Below are 12,883 nucleotides of genomic sequence, written 5' to 3' on the forward strand. Positions count from 1 at the left end.
GACAGCGCCCTGCAATGCACTCACGTGTTGAACCCTGACTTTCTACCCACACCAGCTGGCACTGCCCGCGCTACTCGATCTGTCAGAACCCTTGTTGGCTCCACAGCTGGAATGCCTGGGCCCTGACTTCTACCTCTAACAGACATCAGTCCCTCTACCTTCCTATTTCATTCAAGTCTGTTTTTTCATCACACTAAGCCACAGATCTGCCAGATCTCCTTTGTCATCTCATCTACTCTATGTTCCTGGTTTCTATGTCTCACGCGGCCTATACTCTCCCTTCATTCCGCACCTGCAGTCCTCTCCCACCGCACATACCCAAGCTCAACCTCGTCTTCTCAAAACCCTACCAGTGAAGCAGCACCATCCGACCAGCAGAGCCGACCCTATGACCAGAGGGGACAGAATCCTAAGAACCATCATACCTGCCGTACCCTATGACCTGGGAAGACGTACAACCATTGCTGTGGGGCAGGACCCTCTAACCCGTGTTGCAGTACCCAAGAACCCTTGAAATAGGACCTCTTGAGGTATGGCGCTGTACCCTCTAACAGGTGAAGCTATGTCCTTTGACCACGGGAGCTCTACCCTGTGTCCTCTGACCAGGGGAGCTCTACCCTGTGCCCTCTGAACTTGGAAGCAGTACCCTCTACTGGGGAGGTCTTCTATCTCACCTGGGACGCAGTGCCCTTTGACTTGTAGAGATGTATCTTCCAACTTGAGGAGCAGTGTCTTCATACATGTGAAGAAGCACCTAAGCTTGAAGGACAACGTCCTACCACTGCCGCCAGATGCGTTGAGCAGGTAGCCCTTTTCTTTGCCTCTTACACTGGCTTCGTGCACTGTTCAAACGAACCAATACCACACACAGGGCCCACTTGACTAGGAACGCACACAATAGGACCTGTACAGAACAACATGGCAAACTAAACCACTTCAAGGAAATCTAAGGACTAGCAGGCCAGCTGTTGAAGACCCTCGGCCAGATCCCAACTCGCAAGCCTCAGATTCTAAATCTCGAGCTCGTAAGAGATTTAGGCCGTTATCACTGCAAGCCTGATTCAATGGAATGGCCGCCAAACAGGACCAGCGATCTAGATGTCTTGTAGAGCGTCAACACGTACCTTGAAGCCTCTGCAAGAACTAGGGGGAGATGTTGCGTTAACCATGAATTCCTGTAGTCTTAAACTTTAATGCTTCCTTGCGCATGTATCTCACAACATGAACTGTAATATTACATAATCAAATTAATTTCTATATTGTTTTTATATTAACCTGAAGTGTTCATCAGCCTTACCATGCATGCTACGTTTCATGATTATTTTAGGCTTAGAAGCCATCCTATTTGAGATAGTACATTTGCACATTTCCTGCATGTCATAGTAAAGCTTGGTCTCACTGTGGTATATAAATAAATAATACCGGATCTAGGTTTTGCTGGACATAGCAATAACAGATAGCTCAATAAATAAGAGTCAAGATTCGAGGTAGTAGGAGTTTGCAGGTTTAATACAGCATAAAGGATAGGAACAGGACAACCTGCACGGGAACAGGATGGCAGCGCTGCCGGGGGCAGGATCAGAATCGGCACAACATTTAATAACAGTGCACAAATATATATACTAAAACAGTTACATTACAATGAATTACAGTAGGCGGAGCAGTGGGTGTGGTCAATAGCAGTCGCGAAAGATAAGGGTGAAAATGGGTGTAACAGGGGCGTATACATAGACATGTGATGTAAACGTAACAGAATATGTCATAAATGGGGCGGAAACATGGAGGGGGCTACCTAAGGAGCCGGGACCTCTAACCTAATGGTGCGCGCAAACTGACAATGACGTGTTACTAGGAGAAGCTGGGGGCTATGAACTCTGTGCTAGGAGCAGAGACTGAAGTCTGGAGAGTCAGGGCGACATGTACCTAAACAGTATCTAGTATCTGATGTTTAGAGAACATGTCGATATAAACTAAGAGTCAGGAGGGGAGAGGCTAACGGACTCTAAGACTGGAGCATGCATTATTCTACATGTAGTGCGTGATGAAGAATATTAAATGACCATTAAATGCAGTATTTCTCTTACATGGAGACGTAAAGGCTAGACAATGACGGAAACTATTGATGCGATTCAGTAGCTTAGGAATGCAGAGAAGGGGGGCTGGACTGATAACTAGAATCATAACATACTCTTGGCAGACTCGTAGGCAGAGCCAGGCTGAGCCGGGCACTGTGAGGCAGGAAGTAAGTGAAGGGTCGAGGATACAGGTGGGGGCTGTATTCGCTCCTCAGCGAGGCTCAGGAGACAGGAGCTGAATCTGGTGTCCGGGCCCTTTTGAGGCCTAGAAACGGGGACTTTACAATGAAATAACGTGCACACTGAGAAACGTGGCAACGTAACTTTACATAGGCCTGATACTCGTAGCTTTCACGAGAACTGGAAACTGGCATACTAGTGATGGACACAACTGTAATTGCGTCTTTAATCAAACATACAGGATACATATGCATATTTAATCATGCACACATAACATAAGATGGAGGACACGTAGGGACACAGAACATGGCAAAATTTACTTTTCCACATTCCCTCCTTGTCACTACTTTTCCATCAGGAAACATCAATATTCATGATACCATCTATCATTTCATACAGTATCATTTGCTCGTCTCGAGTTTTCTTGGAACTGGATTTAGGACGGGACTTGGGACTAGGAACACATGATGTAGCACAAATGCCGCAAATCGCAGGGCCACATTGTAAACAGAGGCAGCAACTGAATATGATCGCTACTGCAATACCCAGAAATGACAATACTTTCCATCCCCAGGCGGAAATTATATTCCAGAACCAACCGGACCATGTCCAGGTGCCTGGATCTTGGTGTAACATATGGGCAATTTTATGGAGTCTGGTAATAGCTGAATAAACAGACGGTGCGTTATTAGGAATGAAAATGCAGCAACTAGATCCGATGACTCTACAGGCCCCGCCCCTATCGGCCAGTATGACGTCAAGGACGAGACGATTCTGGAGCACGACAATTCTCATAAAGGATTGTTCTTCGGTTAAGTTACCTAGAGCAGAAGTAGTCTCAATCACTACTGCTTCAAGTGTTCTGGTTAATCTACGTATCAGTTTACTATTTACAACAGTACCTAAGTAGGGGAAAACACCTTTATTGATATCTATGTATTGTTCTAGAGCAGTTTCAGTATAATCGACAATCGGGAGATTTCTCTTGTGTCTAGTATGTACTAGGTGGGAATTCCTATGATAGTCAGGTGGGGCTAGGAAAACTGGTGGCAGTAGGAAGGCAATGTAACATGTACCCTCCCAATCGAGGGGCAGACGAACATGTGCGGTCTGACCACAAACAAAATAAGAATGACGTGAAGCTTTGAAAATAGATTTCCTACTGTCACTATACTTGACAATAGTAGTACAATCACTATGGCCTACATGTACGGAACCATTATTTCGGACACATAATTCACCTTTGACTGGTAGTACTGAAATAGCAGGTAAGTCTGGAGTAGAATCAGACTGAACATTCAGGACCATGAAATTCGAAGAATAATTACCTAGATTATAAACTTCATTTTCTAGATCTAACCCTGTTCTGTGGGGAAGACCTTGCTTGTCTGGGAAACATGTACTGTTCAGAAAAGACATATCTGTTGAGGATGGCGTTAACGTGGACCATGCTCCACACGAACCATTATGTGAAAATGGATAAGGAAAGAGTGGCAGAACTCCCTTCGGTGTCTGGAAAGGGGGGAGTCGACCACACACCCAACAATTTGTGGCATTGTTGGTCTGGTGTGAATAATGTAACATGCGGATAAAAGAGTTATTACGCATAGTAAGACGATAAGAAAGTTCATGAGGAGGCAGATCACTAAACGTGTGCTCTACTGTAACATTAGCAGACTTATTTACATGAGAAACTGAAAAACACAAATAAAATGCATAACTGGTGCAGGAAATTATAATGCTGAAATATAGCAGAAAACATAAAATAATAGTGCAACTTCTAGAGTTCTCACTAACTCTCTCTCTGTGGGGGTCTATTATATACATGTCAGAAACCGGTCTAACCGTTTCACCTAGGGGAGGACTTAGACAATCAAACTGGCTGACTTATTTTACTAGACCTTAGATTAAGCTTATACTCCTGTTGCGGAGTTTTCTCTAACAGGGAAGGGTTCGTAGCAATGTCTTTTGCGGGACAGTCCTTAAGAATAGTACTTTGGCAGTCTTTAAGATCCTCGGAAATGTTCTTTGAAACAGGTTTCAATCCCAAAAATCTTTTCACATGTGACAAATGGACCCAGCCCTTCCTGCCTTCCAGCTTGACGGCAGTACGGGTGGCCAGGAGGACCTGTCGGGGTTCCTTCCAGCGGGGCTCCAGCGGACTTGAACGATCAAAGTTCCTGACCAAAACCATGGATCCGGGAACGATTTCATGCGGTGCCACCTCGGTATTGTCTGGAAATGCGGCAGCAACCTGTGAACGACAAGAGTTGAGGGCAGACATCAAGGAAGCTAGGTAATCTGTCAGCATATTACTTGAAACATCGGTAATACTTCGAGGTCTAGGTGTACCCCACATGTTAGGGGGGCGGCCGAATACGACCTCATAAGGGGACAGACCTGATCTGGAATGTGCGACCATGCGCATATAAAACAAGGCAACTGGCAGAGCTACTAGCCAGTCCACACCTTTCTCTTTACATATTTTTGCAATTCGGATTTTCAGGGTCTGATTATGTCTCTCTACGAGACCGGCTGCTTCTGGATGGCGTACACAATGGAACTTCCACTGGTATCCTAACAACAGGGAAATATGTTTCATGAGCTCAGATGAGAATGGCTGGCCGTTGTCAGAATATACGACTCTAGGGAGTCCGTAGCGGGGGAAGAATTCACGAACCAACTGCTTGGCAGTGGTCGCGGCTGTGTAATCTGGGACTGGATATGCCTCTGTCCACCTGGACAAAGCGCATACCACTACAAGGACATACTTGAAACCTCGACATCGCTCCATCTGAATATAATCCATCTGGAGGACTTCAAAAGGGTGGTCAGGGGGCTGGAATCCACCTTGTTCCACCGGAACACTTTTACCTGGATTAAACTGACAACATATCATACAGGTACGGACTTTCTGCTTGGCTGCAGCTCGTAAATGCTTGTTGAACCAAATGTTCTGGATACTATCTAACATAGCTTTTTCTCCTAAATGTGCTGGACTATGTGCGGTATTGATAATGACTTGAACCATAGAATCGGGGAGAAACCATGTGGCTTTACCCTTCGTTACCCATCCCTGATCTGTCTGGACCCCTCCTTGTTCGGACCATTTCTTGATTTCATCGGGAGTAGCATGTAACTGGATATCTATGACATCTTGAGTGGGGTCCTTAACTGTCATACAGGTAGTCAGATCTGGAGTGTATGTCGGTGTCTTATTAACTGGAATGTCTGGTGTCTGTGCTGTAAGCTTGGCTGTGCGATCTGCTAGATCATTACCTTGAGAAATAGTGTCAGTAACTTTCGTATGTGCTTTGCATTTCATGATAGCAATGGATGTCGGTAAGTGTATGGCATCTAACAGAGCTTGAATAAGGAGACCATGCTGAATCTTGGTTCCATGAGAAGTCATGAAACCTCTCTCCTGCCAGAGCACTCCGAAGTCGTGTACGACTCCAAATGCGTAACGTGAATCTGTGTAAACATTAACTTTCAGGTTCTTGGCGTGTATGCAGGCTTGTGTCAGAGCAACTAGCTCTGCTGCTTGAGCAGACAGGGTGTCAATACGGTGTGTTTCTATAACTTCAGTGTCAGTAGTCACTGCATACGCGGCTACTAGTTCTCCTGTACTTGTTCTCATACATGAACCATCCACATAAAGTGTCAGGTCTGGATCTGGTAATGGAATATCTGTCAGATCTTGTCTTGGCTTAGTCATAATGTTAACTACTTCCACACAGTCGTGTGTGGCAGGATTTGAATTTACTGACGGTAACAGTGTGGCAGGATTTAGAACGTTGCAGCGTCTGATTTCTATGTGTGGCTGGAACAGTGTCAATTCATAACCTGTTAAACGTGCAATTGTCAAGTGCTGAGTCTGTGTTCGGTTTAAAAGAACTTCCACGGAGTGTGGGACTTGTACTGTCAAGGAATGTCCTAATACTATGGAATCACTTTGTCTGATAGCTAGTGCTGTGGCTGCAACTGACTTGAGGCACGCAGGCAGAGCCTGGGCTACAGGATCTAATGTGCTCGAAAAATAAGCACAGGGCTTGTATTGTCCTGCTTGATCTTGTGTGAGAACAGATAATGCTGTACCTTCACGTTCAGTGACGAAAAGTGTAAAAGGCTTACTGTAGTTCGGTGTAGCTAGAACTGGAGCGTGGCATAGAGCCTTCTTTAACTCATTAAAACTAAATGTATGTTCAGATGTCCAAGGGAGGACAGTCGATACGGCTGCCTCCTGTGTCGTTAACTGTATCAGTGGCTTAGCTAGAAATGCATACTGAGGAATCCATTGTCTGCAGTAAGAAGTGAGGCCAATAAAAGCACGTACCTCCTTCTGGGTCTTGGGCTGAGGAAGACTCGCTATTAACTGGATACGGTCGGGTGTCAACTGCCTACCCCTCTTGGACAGTAAGTGGCCTAAGTAGATCACTTGCTGGACACAGAATTGAAGCTTAGAAGGGGACACCTTGTGCCCCATCTCGGCAAGGAAATACAAGACTGTAAGGGATGCTCGCTCGCAAGCACGTTCAGAACGGGCTGTGATCAGTAGGTCATCGACATACTGGAGCAGGGCAGTGTCAGTTGGCATGTGAATATTGTCTAGTTGTCTCTTAAGTGCTTGACTGTAAATACTAGGACTTTCTGTGAAACCTTGAGGAGCTCGTGTGAACATATAGCTCCTTCCATTTAAACAAAAAACGAAAAGGAACTGGCTGTCTGGATGAATGGGGACACTAAAAAACGCGTTCTTGAGGTCTATGACTGTAAAAAATGAGGCTTCAGAATCAATGGCTGTCAATAGGGAAGAGATATCTGGGACAACTGGGTACTGGGGAATAACACATTTGTTGAGTTCCCGAAGGTCAATCACTAATCGATATACTGGGGGTGCATTTGGATCAGTACGTTTCATGACTGGAATGATCGGAGAATTACATACATTGGAGTCAGTTTCTACAACTACTCCTTGAGCGATGAGCTCGTCAATAATTTTGGATAAGGCTGCTACAGCCTCAGGTGGCAATCTGTACTGTCTGATTCGTGGTAACACTACACCTGGCTTGAGAGTCACACGATGGGGTGTGATTTGCATATAACCAACATCAGTTGGACCTTGTGCCCATAGATGCTGCGGAACATTAGACAATCTCGGATCAAAATCTCGTAATACATAGTGACCCTTGAAGTCACGTAGGAACAATCGTATTCCCTCGGGGGAGCAGCATATGACTGCACCTAATTCTTTCAGTGTCTTAATGCCTAACAGATTTTCTGGACATGACTTCGTAAGTAACAGATCAGTAGTGCGGGACAATGGACCTACTTCTAGAGTAACTGGCTGAGATATCTCATTTACAATAGGCTTTCCTGAAAATCCAAGGGAAACATTTCTTGAGCCTGAGAGCGGAGCCCCTGGAACTTCGGCGTGACTGATGGTGGTCCTACTTGCCCCTGTATCAATCAAAAACTTTCTGTCTTTCCCTAATACTTGACTATGAACATAGGGACCCTCTTGATCTACAGGTATCTCGATGAGAGGCAAGCCTACCTCCCTCTCTAGGCTGTTTCATGAATATGGCTGATACTCTGGATACTCAGACTGCGCATACTGGTACATCTGCTGTGTAACATGCTGTGTTGCAGCAATAGGCTGCGGTGCTGGAACTGTCTGTTGTGCATTCTGTGGCTGAGAAGTCTGTGAAACTTGTTCTTGTCTAGTCGGACGTGGTCTTTCTTTAGTTTTACCGGTAGCTATATTGTGTTTCAGAACTGCACACTCGTTTATAAAATGACCTGGCTGTTTACAATAATTGCAGTTCCCTTTAACGGGAGCTGCAGGATGACTGGCTTGATTCGTACCCCTCTTCTGACTGTCTTGTGGAATAGATTGTGCAACCAGTACTTTCATTTTCGTGTCTTTCATACGTTTTCTTTCATGATCTTGCTCTTCTCTGATTCTATTCTGGTGGTATTGGAGCATCTGTAACATCTGGGACGGGGTATTAGCTTGCCAGGTACTTTCGACTTTCAAAACTCGATTCTTAACTTGTGGACTTGAATTCTCGACTAATTTAGTAACAAAAAGATGAGGGTATGACTCGCTACTTGTCTTGAGGCCACTGTTGATACTAAAACATTTCTCGAATCTAGAATAAAAATCACTAGTGTCTTCGTCTTGTTTCTGTTTACAGGCTGAGATTGCATCCCAGTCTTCCTTTTTAGTGGCTAATAATCTTGGCAAAACTTGTATTAACAGTTCTGGTAATTCTTTACATTTCTCTCCTAGACCGGTACCTGGTACTCGTATCTTATCTTCAGCTTCTAGAACTGCCCAATCGATCTTTTTCTCTCCCACCTCCCAATCTTTTTCCTTGAGTTTTTCGTATACCCCTGCGGGCAACAGGACTTTTAACATTTTAATTATATCTGGATACGTGTATTCTCCCATACGGAGCATGTCTTTTAATTCTCGGTGGAACCCTGCTGGATCTTTGTCATGACAGGGAATTAACTTTTTCATCTCTAAGAGTTCCATCTTTGTAATCGGAGTGTAAACAAACACTCGTTGCATTTCACCATCTGTTGTCCTAACTGGGTGTACTTCTCGTAACGGATTCTGTCTGTCTATGTAAAACGGTTTACTTTCTGGAGGTGAGACATGTACAAAATGCGGGTTCAAAAACATACTATATTTGTGGCGCTGTTCTAGAATGACACTAATTAAATCGGTACCTAAACCTTTCCATCTATACTGGAGTAACTCGTTCAGGACATCGTGTAACGGACCTGGATCAGAATGTTGACCCTCATACAGAGTAATGAGGTGCTGGATCATATACATACCCACCAGTCGTTGCTCGGCTGGGGGCAGTTTCAGAAACATTTGTGCCACTATTTCGTCTGGAAAAGTGGTAGAATCAGTAATCCATCGGACTGCTGATCGGGCTAGTTCTTGTTCATGCATAGTACTTAACTCACTGTAACCGATTCGTGATTTCAGAATGTGATCGGTAGCTTGAAATACTTGTTCCAGAGAACCTTGTTCTGGTGCTGGATGATGTAAAACTGACTTGTGTTCTAGGCGCAAATGGCGATCTGGAAATCTAGATTTTCCTACATACGCTATTCTAGTGGGATTCTCGTCGTCTACCTCTTCAGTAGAGTCATTTTCTTTCTCGCTTACTTGTGCTGCTTTACGTTGTTCGTGTAACTTTAGTATTTCCTTACGAATTTTCTTGTACATACTCTCTATACTACTGATAGTCTTGTGTTTACCCTCGGCTATATTATCACTCCACCTTGTCAGGATTTTCATTTCGGCCTGATCTTTAGTCGGGGAATCTTGTTCTCTTATTAGACAATTAATCAGAAACTTTAACAACATGAGCTGGATCTCAGCTTTCCTTTGAGACATGGCTTCGCCAATACTTTCTGGATCATCCCCTGTACGGATGAAACGATATATTCTGTCTAGATCTCCTTTCATATCTGGTAGGGTGTCTAAATACCCGGTCACCCGTCTTACACGGATGGAATATATTACTGTACTATCATCACCTGCAACTGGATCATAGCGGCATTCAGTGAGAGCTCGTCGGATTTCTGCAACGGACTTAAATTTGGGCGTACGCTGTAACGCACATTCATGTAACTCGGCCAACGTTCTACGTTGGTGCGGTGGCGGGGTACCAGGAGGACCTCCTCCTGCGGCCCCTAAACTGGAATCGTCGACTGATACTCTTCGTACCAGCGCGGCGGGAAATTGTAATGTAGGCTGGACCGGGGGTACCGTAGCAGGTACTGCAAGAGGTGCCCCGGTGTCTGGGGGAGCAGGAATTGCCTGATTTACAGGGACTGGCGGAACAGGATTTGCATATTCCGGGACTGTGTCGTCCAAATAGGACGAGATGAAAATATCAGCTGCGGTCGGTTTGTGACGTAGCTTAGTCGGAACTAGTGGTGGCGGAAAATTACTGGATGCCTCCGGGGTTGCTTTTGGCAAGCCCTCGGCAAGAAGAGGATACATACCCTTGATGAGGGCATGCCTCTGTCTGTCTGACTGTTCTGTTTTAACTCGTTCACCTATCTCGATTAGTTCCCTTTCCTGGGCTCGTTCCAAGGATTCTCTACTTAGTTCTGACTTTCTGATTTCTTTTTCGGTTCTTTTATGAGATTCTTTGCGCCATAACTCGATGGCATCTTTCTGTGACTGTCTGGCTTTCTTTTTCCATAATGCTTCTTCTACTCTCATGATGCACTCGGCATCCCACGTACCTGATACGGGCCATCTATACTTTTCCTCTAACTCTTTGGTATACTCTACCCATAAATCTAGATATAATATGGCACTTATGCCATGCTTCTGATACATAAAATGACCTGGACTGTCCCTAGGCGGGACAGGAACTGCTGCTTCTAGCAGACCTTTTCTAGTTTTTAACTGACGTAATTTCGAGAATAAGGGCATGACTGAACTGTAATCTAGACACAATACAATACACAATGAACACGATAATTACTTCACATTCATACCACGACATTAAAATACATGAAGAATATTTAAAATAACAGTTCGAACAGAATACTACCTGGAATACTGAAAACAGAATACATGAATTTTCTCGAGAACAGAACTGACTAGAACAGAAACTAGATGCACTGCTGAAACAGTACGAAACTTACCGGTCTCATAAAGAGACACGTCAGGACCCGCATCCACCGAAGTGGACACTTCGTTTTGGGTCTGTGTACCACCAACCCACGGACCAGAGTCAATTAGATTGACCCTGTCTAGATACTACCCCAGCAATGGTACTCACCGGGCAGCAAGAACGGAAGGCCTCGGACTGGACTGGACTGCTTCGACGCCGGACGGACGAACTTCGGACTTCTGTTACGGGTGGGCCTCCGGATACCTCGGACCTTGGACTCTCGGCTTGGGCTCTGGTCGGGACTCGCCGCGTTCCTCCACCGCCTCGTCTGGATGCTGGAACGCCACCTCCGTCTCCTCCGTGGGCCTGAGGGATACTTGAAGCAGAAATATCTGCACGTGCACGGTATGGTTCCGTCACGGCTGCAGAGGGTCAGGGGGCCGGCGTGGCTTCACCGGTGCGTGGGGAAAGGGCAAGTCCCTATTCGGGCGCCATTATGTGGTATATAAATAAATAATACCGGATCTAGGTTTTACTGGACATAGCAATAACAGATAGCTCAATAAATAAGAGTCAAGATTCGAGGTAGTAGGAGTTTGCAGGTTTAATACAGCATAAAGGACAGGAACAGGACAACCTGCACGGGAACAGGATGGCAGCGCTGCCGGGGGCAGGATCAGAATCGGCACAACATTTAATAACAGTGCACAAATATATATACTAAAACAGTTACATTACAATGAATTACAGTAGGCGGAGCAGTGGGTGTGGTCAATAGCAGTCGCGAAAGATAAGGGTGAAAATGGGTGTAACAGGGGCGTATACATAGACATGTGATGTAAACGTAACAGAATATGTCATAAATGGGGCGGAAACATGGAGGGGGCTACCTAAGGAGCCGGGACCTCTAACCTAATGGTGCGCGCAAACTGACAATGACGTGTTACTAGGAGAAGCTGGGGGCTATGAACTCTGTGCTAGGAGCAGAGACTGAAGTCTGGAGAGTCAGGGCGACATGTACCTAAACAGTATCTAGTATCTGATGTTTAGAGAACATGTCGATATAAACTAAGAGTCAGGAGGGGAGAGGCTAACGGACTCTAAGACTGGAGCATGCATTATTCTACATGTAGTGCGTGATGAAGAATATTAAATGACCATTAAATGCAGTATTTCTCTTACATGGACACGTAAAGGCTAGACAATGACGGAAACTATTGATGCGATTCAGTAGCTTAGGAATGCAGAGAAGGGGGGCTGGACTGATAACTAGAATCATAACATACTCTTGGCAGACTCGTAGGCAGAGCCAGGCTGAGCCGGGCACTGTGAGGCAGGAAGTAAGTGAAGGGTCGAGGATACAGGTGGGGGCTGTATTCGCTCCTCAGCGAGGCTCAGGAGACAGGAGCTGAATCTGGTCTCCGGGCCCTTTTGAGGCCTAGAAACGGGGACTTTACAATGAAATAACGTGCACACTGAGAAACGTGGCAACGTAACTTTACATAGGCCTGATACTCGTAGCTTTCACGAGAACTGGAAACTGGCATACTAGTGATGGACACAACTGTAATTGCGTCTTTAATCAAACATACAGGATACATATGCATATTTAATCATGCACACATAACATAAGATGGAGGACACGTAGGGACACAGAACATGGCAAAATTTACTTTTCCACATTCCCTCCTTGTCACTACGTTTCCATCAGGAAACATCAATATTCATGATACCATCTATCATTTCATACAGTATCATTTGCTCGTCTCGAGTTTTCTTGGAACTGGATTTAGGACGGGACTTGGGACTAGGAACACATGATGTAGCACAAATGCCGCAAATCGCAGGGCCACATTGTAAACAGAGGCAGCAACTGAATATGATCGCTACTGCAATACCCAGAAATGACAATACTTTCCATCCCCAGGCGGAAATTATATTCCAGAACCAACCGGACCATGTCCAGGT

General features: G+C 45.2%; 1 protein-coding gene across 1 annotated transcript in view; it reads right to left on the reverse strand.

Moving 5' to 3' along the window:
• The window catches only part of CREB3L2 (cAMP responsive element binding protein 3 like 2), a 175,658-nt gene that overhangs the window by 42,701 nt on the left and 120,074 nt on the right, over window positions 1–12,883 (reverse strand). The gene's annotated exons all lie outside the window — the stretch shown is intronic.

This window comes from Lissotriton helveticus, chromosome 1_1 (genome assembly GCF_964261635.1).
Source record: "Lissotriton helveticus chromosome 1_1, aLisHel1.1, whole genome shotgun sequence".
NCBI lineage: Eukaryota > Metazoa > Chordata > Amphibia > Caudata > Salamandridae > Lissotriton > Lissotriton helveticus.